The following is a 20,452-nucleotide window of genomic DNA, read 5'->3' as shown; positions in this document are numbered from 1 at the left end:
GAGGGGGGGGGGGGGTGGGAGGTTACCGTTATTAAGGTAGACTTGGGTTCTAAACAGGTGCCAAAATAACCCAAGAGGCTGAAGGGATTTTAAATCTTGCATTAGAGAAGCACGATAATTCAAACATGGGTCCAAAAAGATCAACCAGAGAAGGATATAAGGTCTATTGATTTAAGTGTTTATACAATGTATTTTGTCCCGATTAATGATTTGTGTAAAATTAAGATTTTTTGGTTCAAACACGGGGACCTAATCGGTCATTAATAATGAACAATGCATTCAGCCGTCGACATAATGACGCTCCGCCGACTATTGTTGCGGGCTTTATTTCGTCAAAGATAAGGTGTAAAGTTAGACTCAGCGTAATATAAGGGTTATTATATGATTTAAGGTTAGGATGTCTGATAAGGAGGTTAGCGTTAAGTACAGTGTTTGGTTTAGGGTAAGAGTTGCAATATGGTTTAAGGAAGGGACGTCTAGGATTGGGGCTAGATTTACTGTCAAGTACAGTTTTGGTCTAGGTTAATAGTTGTAATAGGGTTAAGGTTAGAACGTCTAGGATGGAGGATTGTGTCAGGGTAAGATACATATGCATTAAAATTAGTGAGACATGTCGAATGAAATGAGATAAAATATGACGATGAAATATATAACAATAATGTAAGAATGTGAGAGGAAGAGCGAGGAGAAACGAAATGGGGAGAAAAGAGAAAAAAATGGGGACATGAAAAGATAAGAAAAGACGTGTGTATGAGGAGAGAGATTGGAATAGATAGATAACAGAGCGATAGAGAAAGAGAAAAAGAGGGATAGAGTTAGAGAGAGAGAGAGAAGGACAAAGAGAGAAATAAATGGTTGGAAACATTGAAAAGGGGAAATGTGTAAGCTTTAGTGTAATCTTTAAATACACACACACGTTAATCAATACGTATATAATTTCTTGAATGTGTGAATAGATTTGCAGAGATGTGTCATAAAGATAAAACGAAAAAAAAGCATCCTAATGAATTATTAATACAAAAAAAGTATGAACTTTGATTTCTTAATTCAAACAATCTAATTATTTCTTTTTATTGAATGTTATTGTATTATTATAGTACTACACAAGTAGCAAGAACAAGCTGAGCAGTAGCAGGCATAAGGTTTGATGTTAGGACGTCTAAGATGGAGGTTAGGCTTAGGTTTAGGGACGGGTACATCGTTTGGTCTAGGGTAAGGGTTGCAATCAGGTTTGATGTCAGGACGTCTCAGATGGACGTTAGGGTTAGGGTTAGGTACAATCTTTGGTCTAGGGTAAGTGTTGCAATAAGGGTTATTGCGAGGACGTCTGAGATGGAGGTTAGGGTTAGGGTTAAGTACAGTGTTTGCACATCTTTCAAATTCATTCATTTATAATGCGCACATTTCAACCCCAAAAGATGCTCAAGACGCTTAACAAGGTAAATACAAGAAACATGAAAAACAAGTTCAATTGATGTAATGCATGCAGCCATTGAACAATTTCAATTTAGAAATTCCATACAGTATATACTTAACGTTTTTAATTACGCTCCTCATTTTTTTTCTACTAATTAATATAAGTGATAAGAGATCCCCTAAATAATCTGCATTTAAAAAAAAAATTAAGGTATTATATTGCAATATCTAGATATGCCCCATGAAATAAATATTACTAAGATAGTCGATTAAACAACCATAAACAAATACAATAAAAACAATTAAAACAAACTTAATACATTATCATCGTAAACTGACATGCCGAGGAGAGGCTTTTTTTTGTAATTTAAGAATTTAGTTCGTCTTTTTTCCTTTTTTCTTTATTTTATGTATCTATTTCATTAAAAAAAAAAATCGGGGGGGGGGGGGGTGGCGTTCCTATAATATTATATACTTCGGAGTCGAAAATGCAAAACCGATCCAACTGATAAGTTAAAAACAGCCACTGGCAAACTTCAAAATATAGCATATAAGTTTTCTACCCATTAATTTAAATAATACAAATAACATAATGCAATTGAGCAAAATGCATCGTAGACTTCTCTAAACAATAGAGGCTCGGAAAAAAAAAATCTACTTACAATGCACTTCAAATTTACTCCATCACTGACTTAAGCTATAATAAATTCATTATTTTGATAAAACAAAAATCTATAACGGTTTTCTTATAGTACCTTGTCTTTATTTGTTTTGTAAGCTGCCAACGCGAGCCTTACTTCGTCTGTTTTCACCTCGGTAGAATGACTAACACTACATATCTCTATGATAACTATATTATACAAGTAATGAGGACAGTAGTTAAAGGTGGTTTTTCAAATCGAATTTAGTTTCTATGTGTAAAGTGCTTTTTTCAGTTAATGTGATTATTGTAACGGTTGACGAATAATAAAACGCCTCACTTAGTTTGTGGCATGCGATAAATGCTTGGAGTTTGCTTTACACTGTTTGAAACGTGCACATTCGTAGAATTCAATCTGTAGCGCAGATGTTCAGTTCAGTCATTAGGTATTCGCTGTTGTATGCAAATTTATTTCAAGACCCCACTCCCTCTGTTTTCCTTTAGTGGAATATTAAAACGAGATGTAAACAATAGCAGTAACTGTCTCCCGCATTATTTGACAGAGTGGATCAAAACAGCAACGGAAAGCCTGACAGAATGGTTTCTCAATGTCAACCCCTCCAAGAATGAGCAGCGCGTAGGCCCACACCTGCGATATTACAAGTAAGCCGAGAAGGAGAAGTTTGAGAGATGACGAAGAATCTTCCCTCTTTGTTTTTCTATCATCCGTTTCAAGCAGCTAGCTAATGGAGACGTTCACGAAATGAAGAGAAGGGGACTGCGGCGTCATAAGTCAAGAAAATTAGTTATCGCCTTTTATCAATGATTTAAATCTACAAAAGGCATGATGCAAAGTACCGCAATCGAAAGGATTCGTGAAGAATATATATTTTTTAAATCTTGCGTGATGTACGTATTACTATTATGATAAGAAAATGATTAACAAAACAGATATTAAAGTGGAATACACTTGCTACGTCTAGCTCACCCCCTTTCAATTCCCTTGAAAAACCTAACGTTAGGAATAAACAGAAATAAAACAAAACATAAAATTACAACAAGTACGCTTACGAGAAATTATTTTGCAAAATAGCAAATGAAGAAATATACAAATGAAGCACAATTTTGAAACTCATCTCTTGTTCACTGCACAGTAAAATTGTTAGAATGCCGGCCTACTTATTTCTATAACAAATCTTTTTGTAAAGATTAAATGATAATATCATACCATAATAACATCAGCCTTATGACGTCTGATCAATATTGTGCTATAAATTTCGGTGACAGGACAATATTACCGTTAACGTTTTTACTTATCTTTATTGTGCTAGAACATAGCTCAGCCATTCCCCAAAATACTCATTCTCGGATGCCCAGATATATATTTGGAGGCAAGTATTATAATATACTTTTCCCTTTTTTTATCAGTCAAACGCCTCACCTGGTTTGTGGCATCTGATAATTGCTTGATTATTATTTGTCAGTGTATCAAACGAGCAGATTAGGAGTTGTGAACATCAGTAAGTGCACTTAGGCACCAGCCATACTGCGCGCGCTGATATATTTATGATTATTATATTCAGTTGTCCCTCTTCATAAACGTCAAATGTTGTTTAATGTTGGTTGTGTTGCATCAGAAAAGAAACAGTTGAGCCCAACTACCACAATGTATGCTTTACCTGCACTAAACTCCATATTAATCATATTTTCCCCTCTCAATTAAGTGTGTGTGGGGGGGGGGGGAGGGGTAGTTGTTATGTTAAAAATGAGGAGGCAGGTAATACATGCGTACACGTGCGCGCGCAAGTGTGTGTGTGCGTGTGTGTGAAAATGAAACATCACCCACATTTTCGGGTAAGGGGGTAATCACTAAAAACAAAGTGTTATTTGAAGTTATCATAAGTCTAATTTCACCCCCCCCCCCCTCCACAAACATGGAAACAAAAATAGAAAAATTAAACTAAAATAAAAAGATGAGAGATTTTACAGGGGAAAATAATTATTTGTGGTAGGGCTTTGAGAGTATTATGTGAATATCCATGTAGGACAAAATAATTCAAAGACTAAATAAATATGAATTATGGGAAGATGGATATTTTCTTATTTTATTTTGCTCAATTCTACCTTTGCCAAGCATTTGGCAACTTTGAATGCCACAATTCTGCACCTATAAAACCTTTATCCATAGCATAACAGAGCCTTCAAATTTTCAGTAAAGCGGCTCACCTGATTTTTAGCATCTAACGAATGCTTGGATTGTGTTTATTTTCAGAAAACCTGCAACTCTGGTGGTTGATAATTCCGTCAGCGCAGCAGTACACATGTGTCATGGTGTACGTGCTGTTGTGTCTAGTAAGCAAAAACTTTATATTTGAGGGGCACCGTTAAAAATATTGCCCAATGGGATCTCTAAACTTACTATGCAACGAGACGAAGAAGAGAAGGCGGACATCATCGAGGAGTTACATTTTCAAATGGACCCGACATGAAGAAACACTCAATATGCAATATGCTTGTCGAAAAACATTTGTAGAGTTTCGGGAAATTTTCTCGACTAAAAGGTTTGCGCATGTTTCCCTGCGCATATCCACTGTAGTTTGCAAGCGAGGTCTTTGCGTCTTTGCATTTTCCGCGCAAGTAGACTTATGTCTGGTGAACATTTTTCGTTTTTTACCAAGCTGTCATTGGCTAATGTCATGCCTCCTGTCTTGATTGATCAGACGCATACAAATTGGATTTGTTGTTTATTGAATGTATCTTAACAGTCTTTATTGTAGTCATAGCGATAGGAAGATATGACCTTATCGAACGCCACAACACATAACGCAGGTGATCCCATATGTCAATAGACTGCTAGGGATTGTCTGTAATAAATAAGGCACCTTTAAATGGTTGTAGAGAAATCTACATCGACTCCAAACCATTTGCCTTCACAGAGTGAATTGACATTCGACAAACAATTCACCTGACTTAGGCAAGGCCTTTCCTACGACCAAGTATTCAGAAATATATAAACAAACAAAAACTTTATTCTGAAGTAAAAATGTTAATTATGATAATAATTTGCCTTTTTACAGTGTAAGCAATAAAATATTGATTTTGTGACTCGTAGCTATATAAAGAATAACCAATCGTCATTAATATTTTCGGGGAATTCCTTCCCGATTTTTGTTCCTCCTCACTCAATCTGTGTTCTTATTTACACTGTCTTTCAGTGCCTTTCACCAATGAGCTTTTTTTCCTCAACTCTGTACCGATGCCTGAATAACCCGCTTTGAACTTTAAAATTAAAACTAAATAACACGACCGCAACAGTTCTCAAAAAAATCAACCTTTAAAGGTACTATGTCCCATTTGCAGCCAAACAAATGAAAAGGTTAAATTCAAACGGCATTTGAAAGATAATACTAATTTAGAACTTTCCTAGAAAAAAAAAGTGTGGGGGGGGGGGGGTTGAAAATGTATTTAAGTGGGAAAATAACGACTATTAGTTGTCGAATCAACTTAGGAGCTATAGAGCCAGTAAGTAAAAGTCTGATTTTCAGACCATTGTACCGAATGGTTGTACGTTTTAAGCTGCGCAAATATTCAATCAGTTTAATTTTGGCCATTACAAGAAGTGGGTTATTTATGTAGAAAAATGCTCATGTACCCTTTACACCTCATTCTATGTAGATCTATGTTATTACCAAAAAAAGAAAACGCCTCACCTGGTTTGTGAAATCCGACGAAAACTTGATATTTGATGTGAAGCAAACATGTCGAGTCAGATGGTATCATACACCGTAAGAACAATCGGTCACTCTTAACATACTGAACGAGCTGGGATGTTTATAGAGATCCTACTACTTCGGCCCCCTTCCCCGTTTACTTATCTTAAAGCCCGTCTGCACTAGTTGGCCAGGATGTATTAGACCACCCAGCGTGGTCACTGACAAGTGGTTATCTAATCAGCTCTCAATTAACATAAGAAAAATAGGATCACGGGGGACCAGCGGTCTCCAATTAGGCATTGTTTACTATATAGAGGGCGCAAGTAGCTATATAAGTAGTGTAGTAGGGCTTTAAAGTATGTGGCTTTTGGGTGTCACAAATTATAGAAGGTCAGTGCAACCCAACTATACTAAAGATGTGTGTGCGTGTTTTGGAAGGGGGTGCAGGTGTTTTCGTCTCTTGCCAATATATAGAGTGTGATATATTGTTGTTTTTTTGGTGAGCATTAGGTAACTTTATCGGTACGATGAGACTATTGTGGTCTGGATCGATTAAGGAAATTAGCAGAAGTGCAGATCAGTGGCGTACGCAGATTTTTAATTTGTTTTGGTCCCAAAAATTACGCAACAACTCAGCCAACCGCTGAATAAGCGGGGGGGGGGGGGGGGGGGGGGGGGTCATCTTTTTCAGCAGGTCATCCATTATAATTTTTTTTTTTTATTTAAAATATATATATATATATATATATATTTATATAAGGGGGGTCACCCCCCCCCCCCTGCCTACGCGCCTAGTGCAGATACTTGGATTGTAAAATATGAATTTTTCGATCAAGATTTCCGAGCTCTTTTTAAATCATTAGAGCTATATGCAAAAACTAAAGACGGAAAGAGAGAGAGGGAGAGTGAGAGAGAGGGGGGGGGGGGGGTGAGCAAAAAAGAGAGACAGAGGAATAGGCAATAAAGAGAGAGAGAGAGAGAGAGAGAGAGAGAAAGAGAGATAGAGAGAGAGAGAGAGAGAAAGAAGCTAGTCTTTAGGAATGATACCTTAGTCCGCAAAATGGTATGGTCATATTCAAATGAAAAATGTCCAATCCGTTTAGTTACTTCGGCGTTTAGAACTATATAATATTTCACAGAAAACAAAATTCACCTTAGATTGTTCCAAAATCTTCTGACAGTTTATTCAAACGTCTCACCTGGTTTGTGGTATCCGACGAATATTTTGATATGTTTGTTGTAGATAAACGTGTAAATTCGAAGATGCCATAGCCGTAAGAACAAAAGAACACCTTCGTCATGTCGATCGCGCTGGTATATTCAAAAGAATTCCACCAATATGCTCAACGTATCTACTTTGACGATGCGCCTTTGTGCTGTGCTGATAAGAGAGTGTACGTCTATATCGCATTGGGGTACAGTTTATTCCAACTGCCGTTTGCTAGCTTAAACTTTACTGACTTTACCGAGACTCATAGCCTGCCATAAGGATGCATGCACGCTACCGTATTGGTGCTTTGTACATGCAAGTGAACAATTGCTTCACTGCCTTTTGCGTGCTTGCACACATTCGTAATAGCAGTTATTGTTAATGATCATTGGACTATACTGCGTGTTTCGCATGCACTATTCATAGAACCATCGCGTTAATCAGATTATCTCCCTAAAATACCTGGCACGGGGGATTTGGGGCTTGGCAAAATGGGGATTATTAGCCCTGTGGCATGATAAGAGCTAACATACCGTTTTTTTTATGTCCAGCCATACCAATTATCCATTTAAATAATTACATATATATATATATATATAATGGCAAAGTAAACTTGAATTTGTTCAAATTTAGACATTCAATGTGGCTCTATCTGTTTATTTAAGTCTCAAAATTCGGTCGATGTATTACTAGTATATATAACAAATTCCTTGTTTTAGTTCGAAGCCGGTATAAAGGGATTTTCCAAGGTCCATACACATCAACTACCACCAAGTTTTCTTCAATCTATTTTTTCCTTTCCCTTTTCTCTTAACCTTTTTTTTACCACCCGTCCCCTGAATTGTAGTAAACAAATATCGATATTGTTCTCTTTCGTAAGTGAAAATTAAAAATCTCCATTTAGTCTATGCCATAGTATGATTAAACATTATAGTGATGAAGAAATAAAATGCTGTAAACACTATCACGGCAATGCGAATGGCAAATGCCTCTAGAAAGGGCTGGTTTTGAGCTTTAAAAAAAAAAAAAAAAAGTTTTTTAGTGGAAAATGTATGTGTGATGCCGTCAAATTTCAAAGACTTTTAATAATTTAATTCCATTTTTTGTGATGGTTCTTACTAGTTTTTTATATGTCTTGAAGATAAACTTCGATAAACTGCGCAATGAGAACATTTTCTAAATAAATTAACTGATGGTGAAAAAGTTAGCTCGCAATCTACAAATCCTACTTATCACGTTTTAAATTATTTGTCATTTCCGTGTGTACGCATTTCTTTTTTTGTATCGATGCCTTAAACATTCCGCATACTCTTTCATATTGTTGCTCTCTTTTACAACGTATTATATGGATATAAATTTCATTAACATTAACATCTAGAAAGCGTTTGTATAAAAAGTAAATTAGACGTATGAACTTTGAGAAGATTTTTAAGCTCGAATGTACTTCTGCCTTTAATATGTCAAACGTCTCATTTGGTTTGTGGTATCCGAATGTTGATATATTGGACTTGCATTAAATGCCACTGATAAAGGGGATTTTTGCGTTAAAAAAGAAAAGAAATTTAGGAGGGACAATTCCTTTAAACACATTCATAGCATATTCATACCATTTTGCATTATGAATGTTGCTCGGCGGCATTCCGTGTTCCAACATTCTATTGGTCACTATATATGTCGTGGCTTCGAATCCCGACACGACACTGTTATCCTTTGGCAAGATATATACATGCACTTGCTCCTCTCCACCCAGGTGTTAAATGGGTACCCGGTAGGATGTGAACGTTCATGTGGTTGAACGAGCAAGTTCTTTCTGGGACGCACTGTATAGCGCCCAATAAATTATGATATAACGTACATGTAACTAGTGTGCGCTTCCAAAGAGCTTTGAAAATGATTACCCTAGCTTTAGCTCCGGTGTGACGGCGTTTAGTGTGACTGGCGGATCGTGTTCGCGGAACAAAATCCGCCGGCAGATATTGTTCCCGTCACAAAATCTGCCGGCAGATATTGTAACCCACCACGCAGAGTGGCTGGCAGATAGTGTTCCGTTTTGCAGCTATCGTTCCATTCTGAAGGTATCGTTTTTATGAGTGGTACGGTACGGTCTCCGCTTGCTGCATGCATGCATGCTGGCTAGGCTGCGTGCGATTGCAATTGCATGTGTACCGTAGTACTATACTGTATACCACCATGGATGCTGAGTGCGAGTACGAGTTCGAGCAAGAGGCCGCTCTTATTAAGAGTTTTCTCTTAAAAGAGGAATTAAGCCACCTAAGCGTAAAAAAGAAGAAAGCGATAAGGCGAAATTAAGAAAATAGTTTATGATATTTAAAATCTGTTTTTTCTATCATGTAGAGTGACCTTAAAGTTCACTCCCCCCCCAAAAAAAAAATGAAGGGAGGATATGGGATGATGCAAAGAGCCTCGATCACCCCCCCCCCCCCCGGCCCCGCAAGTTTCGTAATCAGTACAACCGAATAAAAAAAAATGTTATAAATCTGTAAGGGATGCACAGTAATGGCAAATTTTAAATTGATAAAGAAATACAATATAATCCTTTTCGTCTATTGGATGCGGACAACTTCTAAAGGTGGCAAAATAACCTGAATTATACTCTGTAAGGATTCGAGAATAGTTTGAAAATAGGGGTAAAACAAATTTAAGTTTATTAGGTCTATATTGTTTTATTAGCTTATAAATCTATTTTTAAAGAAATGATCGAAGCCGTTGATAATTTCTATTTCTTGCAATTTATCATATAAAATCAAAGGAATCTGTTTGGTTTTTTTTTTTTGGGGGGGGGGGGGGCTTACCAATGTTTAAAACGCTGCTATGGGAATCAGGTTGTTTTATTCTAAAAGGTTTTCTTGGCTAACAAATGCAGTAATACAAAAGTTTGAAAGATTCCAAACAAACACGTCAATTTGCTCTGACCAATCATGATCCTTCCCATATCTGCCTTCATTTTAGTTATAAATGAAAAGAAAGAAAATGAAAAAGCACAGAGACTGGATCACAGGAAAAATGTTTAATGAAATGAAATAAATACGTAATTAAATTATGATTTATTTCTGTTAAAACAGCAGTTGGGGAGGAGGTCTTATGTATAGGCCTCTAGAGGCCATTAGACCCACTCGGGCATAAATAAAACAAAAATGCCAAAATGTCAATTATGCTGGTTTTAACATAAAATTAGAACGATGGACAAGAAGAATGGACAAGAAGAAAGAGAGAAAACAAGGCTTTTTCGCCTGTGGGCGTCAATGCAATAAAGGGGGATGCTTTTCGGAATAGCCTACAGATTCGATGTCCAATACGAACAAATCAGACAATTTAAGTCTAGCAATCCGCCATGTTATTCACGATAGAATTATCAGACCATGTCCTGTAGCCACTAGCGTACCTATGGGGGGAAGGGGCCGGATTCCCCCCCCCCCCCCGACGAAAAAGAAAGAGAAAGAAAAGAAGAAAAGAGAAAAGGGAAAAGAAAGGAAGGGAAAAGAAAGGAAGGAAAAAGAAAAAGAAAGAAAAAAAAAGAGAAAAGGGAAACGAAAGGAAAGAAAAAGAAAAAGAAAGAAAAGAAGAAAAAAGGGAAAGAAAGGAAAGAAAAAGAGAAAGAAAAAAGGAGAGAGAGAGAGAGAGAGAAAAAAAAATGAAAGAAGTAGGGAAGGAAAGAGGAAAAGAGAGACGCATTTGCCGACAGAAATTTTGAAGGGCTTCATAAGCCCAGTTCCTGTCACTGTTGAGGGAAAAATCAGTTCGTAATGCCTCGCGCTCGCATGATTATTTTTTATCACTGATATGTGGATTCAGATACAAAAAGGGGGCTAATTACTTTTTTGTATTTGTTTTCAGGTCGATCACGATGTAGAAACAAATTAGTTGCATGTTTCAATATTATAGGGGGTAATGATTACTTCAAAAGGTTTTTTAATTAGATAAGAGCCTAATTAAACCATGGAATAATTAACATTTAGGATAGGGAAGGAGGGTGGTAGATGCTATGCATTTGTTAATCGGCAAATTTGGATGACGTCGCACCCTTAAAAGTTGGCAGCAAATTTGGGTGTCACACCCCTAACCCTAACCCCCCCCCTCCCAATAAAACAATCTTTTTCGAATTATGAAGACTTTTCAAATCAACAAAACATAAGTAAGGTACGGGTATGCATGAAATAGCGCGATCGCAAACATCAAAATACCGTGGGAGGGGGGAAAACCCTCCCCCCCCCCAAAAAAAAAAAAAAAAAAAAAACCCCCCCCCCCTGACGCGGTATGCCAGGTTCGCCACTGCCTGTAGCTATATAGGAACAAAATCCGCCAATGCACATTATCCGCCGTGTTCACTAGCGGCAGATTTGGTTGTAGCGGGTACGATATCCGCTGCTGATCACGATATCTGCTAGGCAGATTTTGTTCCGAGAACACGATCCGCCAAGGTAACAAGATCTGCCGTCACACCGGCAGCCGTCATCAGCGCATAGTGCATTTCGAGGAATAATAATACCAGGTACCCATTTACCTCACCTGGGTCGAGTGTGGCAAATGTAGAATTATGTCTTGCCAAAGGACATGAGTCTCGCGACGGGACTCGAACCTTGTAATCCACAGTCCGGTGACATATCTACTCGGCCATGACACTTCTACAAGCCTTAGTGGTAAACATCTCATTCAGCTCGATTGGAATGACAGAGTAGACTATAAGAGTCGTGATCGAGTGGTTTGGTCACTTGAATGGAAGTTAATAGGTCGTGAGTAGGTCTGAGTCTCAGCACCTGATATTGCCCTGAACAAGACATTTCATATGCATTGCTCCTATTTACCTTATAGTGCTACACGCTTCCCTAGTGTGATGCCAACGTGCGCGTCCGTACAAAAGGCGACTAGCTGCAAAGCTCTCCGGGGCTGGAGAATGGACACTCATTTTGCCGAATCTAGTCTTGCAGTATTTAGATTATTAAAAAATCATTCAAACCTAATATCAAGCAATGTAGGTTTAAGATATACATTTGCAGATACTGAAATTGACAATATGCCATATGTGTCGTTCATTGGATAGACGCACTGGTTAGTTCTGTAGTGGAAGGTTATCATATAATATGCACATGGTAGCAAGCACTATTTGACCGATGAGCTTCGAATTGCTTTTCAACCGAACTAGGTGAGAAACGTTAATTTATATTCAAGAAAATGTACCCGGACGCATATGTTTAAATGTAACTTGACGGGTGCCAGAGTGATGAATAGCAAATCTTCAGTGATAAATTGGGGGAGTAACGAATAAGGTGAAGCAAGGCAATTTCTTAAATGGATGTCACTACTTAAACAAAAATATAACATTCGTTACTTTCGATTTCTCTTAATTGGTATAATAATTTTTGTTTTTGATAATTAAAATTTGGATATTCATGTTTTTTACTTGACCTTTTTGTTTTAATTGTCTCTTTTAAATCTCGAATAACAATGTTTGTAGACTTCCAATGCTTGAAGAATCGGCAACAGTCTATATACATTACATGGTATTTTTGTCCTCGAGAACAAACTACTCGTTGATTTACCCTTTATACCCTCTGCCTAGTTATTAATACTCGATGCGATATTTGTTCATGTCATGGCATCCACGTCAAAACATAATGATTTAAAATACCCTGCAGTGCCATTCGTCCTGTGGGTTTGGGTTGATCCCAGTCGCGGATCCAGAATTAACAACATATCTGCAGGAACACTTTGGTTGATGTGCATGTGTATGTGTGTACATAATGCAGTAAACAGTTATATAAATACAACAATCACTGAGCGAATGCATAGTGCACTGGGCGGGGGGGGGGGGGGGGTATATCGAAAAGCTTCCGTTCACGAGAAGGGACAACAAATAAAACGCCTCACCTGGTTTGTGGCATTCGACGAACAGTTGGGATTTGATTGACTCTGTATTGAATGAGCAGATTTCGTGTAGAAATATCCGAAGAACAAGACAATCTAATCACAGGCCTACATAACGTGCTGCCGCGATCAAAATAATCCCATCAATATCGGCTCAATTTGACGACAAATGTGTGATCAATGATAACATAAAAACCAATAAAAATAAGAATAATGTCTACTCCAACTACCATTTACCAGATTGACCTGAATCTTGCTTCCATATGTAATGTTGAGTTGGTCCGTAGGTGAGACGAATGTCTGCTTCATAGCAACATGTTTGATATAAATATATACCTCTACAGATAGTTCATACATTGTCCCGTTCTCAATATAGTGTTATATATAGGCGTATTTCTTGTATTTTGTTTTTACAGCTTCCTTCCTGACAATATTTAAAACATGTTAGATTACAAACATAATACTGCCCTAGAGACCGACACAAAAATACAAAAAAAAAAAAAACAAACATTACGATTTTCAAGCAAAATAATAGTAAATGAAAAAAATCATGATTAGAAAGAGAAATCGTAGTAGATCAATCAGGGAATGCTTGGTAAATGATAATAGCACTATTTTAAAGAATATTGATGAAAAAAAAAATCAGCGAAGACTGAACATGCGTTGAGTTTTGAGCTGGGTTCAAAGAAAATATGTTGCTATATATTAGTTCGTTTATCTTATGAAGATCTTTAATAAATGAAACATGTAATTGAGAATTTTGAGGCCAGTGATTTGAATTTTTTTCATTGAAAAAACGATATACCTAAACTAGATGGTTATAAAAGAAAACTTTATTAAGGATTCTTAACAAAAGACAAATTTGTTGAGGTTCTTAAGGAAATAAAGTGCAATACAACTCCTAAAATCGATGCAACGTATGCGGTCATTTTTAAGCAGGGTTGGCGAGGCACGCTGACTGTTGTTTGTTACCCTTTCGATTTTATTCAACGACGCCGCTCGCTTAGTGAGCGCGAAATTCGATCTAATAGCAAAAGATACAACACCAAATTCGGTGCATGGGACTGTTCTAAAAAAATATGCTGCAACAGATTACCGATGCAAAAATTCAATGTAATAATTCTATGAATTTTTTCTGCTTAGTGAATGCGAACTTCGATCGAAAAGCTGAAGATACAACACACCAAATTCGGTGCATGGGACTGATCTCGAAAATTATGCTGCAACATATTGGCGATGCATAAATAAAATGTGTTTATTTTATGAATTATTCTGTAACAATTGTGATTTATTAAAGGGAAATTACAGACACGAAAATGTGTTCTAGAATTAGGTCAATTGGGTCCATTTTGTGACTTCAATGTTCATGTTTCGAGCCTACAGGAGATTGCTTCAGAACAAAGGGCGAACGCGTTTGAGAATTCTGCTACAGTGATGAGCTCGTCGATGCGCATGCGTACTGCTTTAAAAGTGACCGCATACGTCACAGTCCACTTGTGAATGTGCAAATCGAAAAGTCCCTATTAACAACATGAATGCAGATTATACGATATTTTATAAAGCATAGGCTAAGAGACTAGATGAAGCTTATGGTGATATAAATCATACTGACCAGGTAAGATATATGAAAGGCGGAACAAACGGGAGAAGCTGTAAATTTGATTGACGATATTTTATTTTATTCGAAGTCATGAAAAACTAACAAGTTTCTGATAGGTTTGCATATACTTTTGATTTTGTTTCGCATTCATTTTTATTCAAAATTCTGAAGAAATCTCATTTGAGGACGTCGTAAAGCAAATTGGTTAAGATGCACCAAGGTGGTCCTTTCTTGCCTTATTTATTTGTAAAAGTAAAAGAGATTTTGGCGAACGCGATAAGAAAGCATACTTGGGTCAACAGATTCAATCTGATAGGAGAGATGAAATTAGACAACTTATACAAATGTTTTACACGATGTTAATTCTGTAGGGTGGGTAAAAATGTTTTAAGGAAAGCTTTCGAAAATAAGTGGATTTAAGGTTAATGAAGACAAGACAAGTAGTTTTAAATTCAGAGGAATCATCATTTTGTTTACTCGATATTAATATAAAGGATGAAATGAATTTAAAATAAATTTAAAGCAAAACCCCCATAAACAAAGGAAAACAAAAAGGAGGTGGTGTCAAACAAAGAGCACACATTTACTGAAAATAGATCGGTTATAGAAAGTGATTAATCTTCCTTTTCAGTAACCGTATCGGAGTGGGCCTTTCCCGAAGTGGATACGTTTTTTTTCGATTTTATTTAGAGAAGAAAGGATTGGATGAAAATAACGATTATGTTTCAGGACTATAAGGGGGGTACTTTGAAAGGCTTTAACTGTTCGCAAAGGCTCAGGGAGTAATGTGGATAAAACGATTATTTAGTGAGGAGGCAAACATTGGCTAGATAGTTTGTTTTTATTATATGTGTTAATCGACGGATGGAAGATATATATTCACTCGTTATATGGATGTGCAACACCTGGTATTTAATGCACCACAATACAATGAATAGTTTAATGGTTTGGCAATATATTGACAGTTCTAAAAACTATGCATACATCAGTAAGTGTAGGGAACATATCTTATTCACATTTTCTTTGTAAGCATCACTTTTAATTGGTTGGTATTGAAAATTTATATTACAAAAATATTAGCAAGTCTAATCATGTAGTCTTGGTATTAGAATCAACTGATATGATTAAGATATTTTAATTTATCTTTGCTATGCCAAGACTCCAAAAAAGGGAATTTCTACTAGACATCAAAAGGATATTTTTTTCTTCTTCTTATCAATTTGGGAAAAGAGTAATTTAATTGAGGATAAATTACTTGGGTAATTATCTAGATTTGAATACAAAAAGAAAGAAAACGTAAAAATCTTTTTAAGACCCTTTTATACAACTCTAAGTGCGAAAATACAGAATTTCCAATGAAACTTGCTGCATGACACGCTTTATACAAAATACAACCTTTTTAAAGTTTGCGTTAGCTGCACGCAGATATCTTATATACATTTTGCCTGAAAGAAACGTAAACATTCCATCATGTATATCCTATTGGTAAAGTTAAGATTTGTGGTAGGAAGTAATGCTAGTGTTTGATTTACAGGAGCATAACGAAATATATTGTCAAGACTTTTTGTCCAGCGTTGGTGGATATTTAAGTAGAACCGACATACAACAACGATATAGAATCTTTATTTGCTTATGTAGGCTTTAGTCTAATAAAATAGGATCACTGTCTTTACACTTAAGAGCCTCGAACCCAAACAATTCCGCAGATTCAACCGATCATACAGGCTTGTTTAAAAGACGGAAAACCAAATACCTACCAGCAGAAATCAGCAATTCGACAGCATTTGATAACTAATAATCGTCAAATTGCATTAACAAAATAATTATTAAGAAAGGAGAAAACAAAATGAAAACTAATCTCAATCATTGAAATTATAAAGACAATGGACTAGTACTTTACATTTTTTCTGATTAAATTTTATTCCCTGTCTTCTGGGTAAGAAATAAATGAGGTAATACAATAATAAAGAGTGGTAATTTCGGGAGGTGCAAGCAATTCATGTACGATTTCCGTTTATAATACTGTTTATTGTGTAATTCGTCTTTATACAGCGATATAATAACATGAACACTTCCTTCACACCTCCTCTCCTTTAAACGATTATACTGTAAAGTCCTTTCATAATATTATAAACATCATATTTCCTGTTTATTTTATATGTTCGGGAAATATCGGTTCTTTTAACACTTTATAAACCTTACAAACAATTTGATATCAAATAATCGTCAAAAACAATTATAAAGAATTCTTAGTTTCGCAAAAATTATATATACAAATCATACTATTATTAAGAGTAGGGTTATTATCAGCCCTGGTTTATTTGTATACTCGGTTTATTATTATTATTATTATTATTAATGATATAATTTTCATCTTTTATTAATGGGAGGGGGGGGGGGGGGAAATATGAGTATACACAAATGCACTGCAATCAGAACGAAACTAAGTTGAATGTTGGAATTTCTGTAATTTGAATAAGGAAATATTAAGCCTACTTGATGATGACATGAGGAACAAGCGTTATAAAATCAATACACCCACATCTATGAAAATATAATAATATAACTAGAATTGAATCAGTAATATGAATAAGGAAATATTAAGCTTCTCCAATAAAATACTAATAAGTACATTGCCTTCAAAATATATGTCGGATAGCCAAGTGTTGAATGAAGCTAAAATCACCCTTTTGTCTTTCTTGGTTATTTATCAGTGTCAGTCCACAATGCTGTATTATTGAAATTGTTTTAGGACCATGTAATATTAATAATAATAATATACCGTACTTATATAGCGCATATCACAATATGTCTCTATGCGCTGTAAGAAAGAAAAAGAAGGTAAGGTGGATAGAGTAACACAAGAAGAGTGAGATATGCTCAACATGCTTCCTCTCGTTAACATTGGAAAGTATTTTGTTAAAGAAATGTTTTAAGAAATGTTTAGTAATCCTGAAGAATTTCATCCTATGTCATTATCATGCAGCTTGTGTCAAAATATCTATGCGCGCTGTGGTTGAGTCAGGCAGCCACCTCCACGCAATCCTTGACGTGACTCGGTAACATCAGATTCTGAAACAAAATCCTGGATTAAGCTCATGACGCGATAATAATTATAATAAACCTTTTGGTCAGTCAGGAATCCAGTGCCTTTTACAGCCGATCGCCTGTCTGATTATCAAATTTTGCATTTTTCTAACGGTCTAACGGGAAATTTGAAAAGTGGGTGGATAGTGATTCTTTACAATATTATTATATTTGGATGCACCAGAAATTTAAGCCCCCAAAACACTGCTGCTTTCGAGAAAAATTAAATATATAGATTTACCGGTGCTCCCGGTAAATTTTGATAAATGTTAAATAGCTCCTACGGCCGTACAATGGTAGCTTCGACCATGAAAATCTCAGAGTATGTAGTTGTGGTATATAATTTCCGAACGAGAATAGCTAATCGGTCGATTTTAGTCAATAAACATTTTTTTATAGCTCAACTATTATCTTGATCTTGAGAGGGAGCTATTAAACATAAAGTGTTTATTATTTACAATTTCATAATTTTAGAGTCGATTTCGACCGCGACAACGATCACTGAATATTGCAGGATCGTATATGCTTCCAATATGTTCATTTGAACCAAATTCATGACCCCATACCAAAACTTTGTATTACCTTTAAGGGCTTCAATACTATACCATATTTCAGACACTGATGTTAAGTAGGGCCGTGCATCTTAGATTTAACATTGGTAAACGATGGCTTTAAAGTGACTCGGTAACATTGCCTCAGCTTCTGAAACAACATCCTGGATTTAGATCATGCTGCGATAATATTTATAAACCTTTAAATCAGTCAGGAATCCCACGACTTTTACAAGCCAATCGCCTGTTTGATTATCAAGATATTTATGATTGGAAATCGAAATCCAATTTTGCGTTTTCCTAATGGTTTCTATAACACTACAGTCTATTGAGGTAAATTAGTATGGTAAAACCGGTCACTCAAATACTTTTACGTTTTTGAGACACTTCATGATCCTTTTGAAGCGCAATTTTTTTAAGGGCTTCAATATTACACCATATCACAGACAATGATAACACGTAGGGCCATACATCTCATTTTTTAAAAACGTTTAACAATGCCTTCCATCAGTGACTGGTCATAATTCAAAAAATGTATGCGCATGACAACAGTTTCCATGGTTGCTGTCTGTGTAATTGCATGTGTATAATTATAACCGTCTCACCTTGTTTGTAGCATCAGACGTGTGCTTAATGTGTGCGTGACAATGTATAAAACAAGCAGCCTTGGTGGAGTGCATGCATTCATAATGGACAGCTTCTTATCCAGTAAGTAAAAATCATTTTTAATATTTGATATAAAACGTGATTTTTGCCTGTTACCAACACAAACAAGGGACAATCCCCCAAAAGTTGACCAGAAAAATAGCGCTTAAAAGGGCCCCGACTTTGTTTTCCGCTTACCTCGCGGTTTGAAAAAGATGATCCCTGCTCCAACTGAGGAGAGAGAGAGAGAGAGGGGGGGGGGGAGGTTCAAATACACAAGGAACATACACAAATAAAGAATGATTAACAAAGATATACACATAGAGAGAGAGAAAATCAAATAAGTTAGGATAAACGAAGCCAATTATCTTCTTTTCCAGAGTGTAACTGTGGGAGGGGGGGGGGGGGGGGCGCCTATGTCAGGTTATGTTTTAAATTGGTTTAAATTATAAAAAAAAAGGTTTTTAAAGAGGGACATTGTGTTTTGATATATATATATGTATATACATACATATATATATACATGTTGTCATTCGTTGCAGTGTGTCACGCTTTTAACAAAAGTATGGGGGCGGGGAAGGTAATCTTCACTTTAGTTTTCCTCGGAGCTTGATATATATATACATACATATATAAATGTATATAGCTATCTTAATGATGAAGAGTAACATTTGTAGTGTAATGATGATGGTTTAATGATGCGGTTAGACTGAGCACCCAGCCTCAAAAAAGATAACGATTGGTTAATAAATGCACTGACAATCACAAGTCCAGTTCTCCCTTCCCCTTTGCTATTCCAACTCGGCTCATTCAATTCAATTGAATTACCGTCAAACAAAATGAAATTATTATATTAGCCGTTTTTTCGACTTTAAAGAGGCAATAATCAACTGCCTCATCTGGTGTCTGATAGAGATGAATACTTGAGTTTTGGTATACACTGTAGAAAACGTGAAGCTTCGATGGTGCCAAAGGTCAAAGTGTAGCTGTACACCAACGACACACTGTACGAGCTGCTATATGCAAAGACATTCCACCACAATAGCTCCCCGAAACCAAGCTACTGACAGACGTTGACAATGTACGTGTGATCCGCATAATTATAATTAATATGCAGTTTTTCAACTTTTAAATGCCTTTACGTGTATGAAGCGACTTTCCTTTTGCCATCTTCTCCTCCTTTCTTTGAATATATTTTATTTATTTGTTAACTTATCGATAGACTCATAACATACGAAGGCTTAGTGGGAGAGCGGAGTTCCAGTATCCTTTGGTAAGGCATTATTCCATTTACAAATTCCCTCAGAGACGACTCAGATCAAAGTAGCTGACCGATGAACATACGCATGCTTTCTTACCAGTCATGTAACAAACTAAATAACCATCATATTCATAGCACAGGTTAGTTTATTTTCGTTTAAAATTTCATTCCTGTTTTTTTTTCGTTTCTCTTGAAAATATTAACGATGAATTTCTTTGGAAAGATTCTTTTCCGACTATTATTAATGTGGTATATGTCTGTGGTGCGTTATTCAACATAAATTCGAATACATTGCGCCAAACCCACTGTGTTAGGTGTGAGAATGTGAATATGTCCTAATAGAAACCTATCTGTGTCATCGTTGCGTATTAGTAATATTTTCGATTAATTTAGTTATTTTATACGCATGGAAATCTCCTTGGTTCTTCACTAAGAAAAAAAGTTAT

The 20,452-nt window shown here is 36.2% G+C and overlaps 1 protein-coding gene across 1 annotated transcript in view; it reads right to left on the bottom strand.

Moving 5' to 3' along the window:
* LOC100893784 (sushi, von Willebrand factor type A, EGF and pentraxin domain-containing protein 1) overlaps window positions 1–20,452 on the bottom strand; it is a 54,432-nt gene that overhangs the window by 9,471 nt on the left and 24,509 nt on the right. The window lies entirely within an intron of this gene.

Source organism: Strongylocentrotus purpuratus, unplaced genomic scaffold (genome assembly GCF_000002235.5).
Source record: "Strongylocentrotus purpuratus isolate Spur 01 unplaced genomic scaffold, Spur_5.0 spur5_scaffold_17, whole genome shotgun sequence".
NCBI lineage: Eukaryota > Metazoa > Echinodermata > Echinoidea > Camarodonta > Strongylocentrotidae > Strongylocentrotus > Strongylocentrotus purpuratus.
This window is presented reverse-complemented; position numbering and strand designations above follow the sequence as displayed.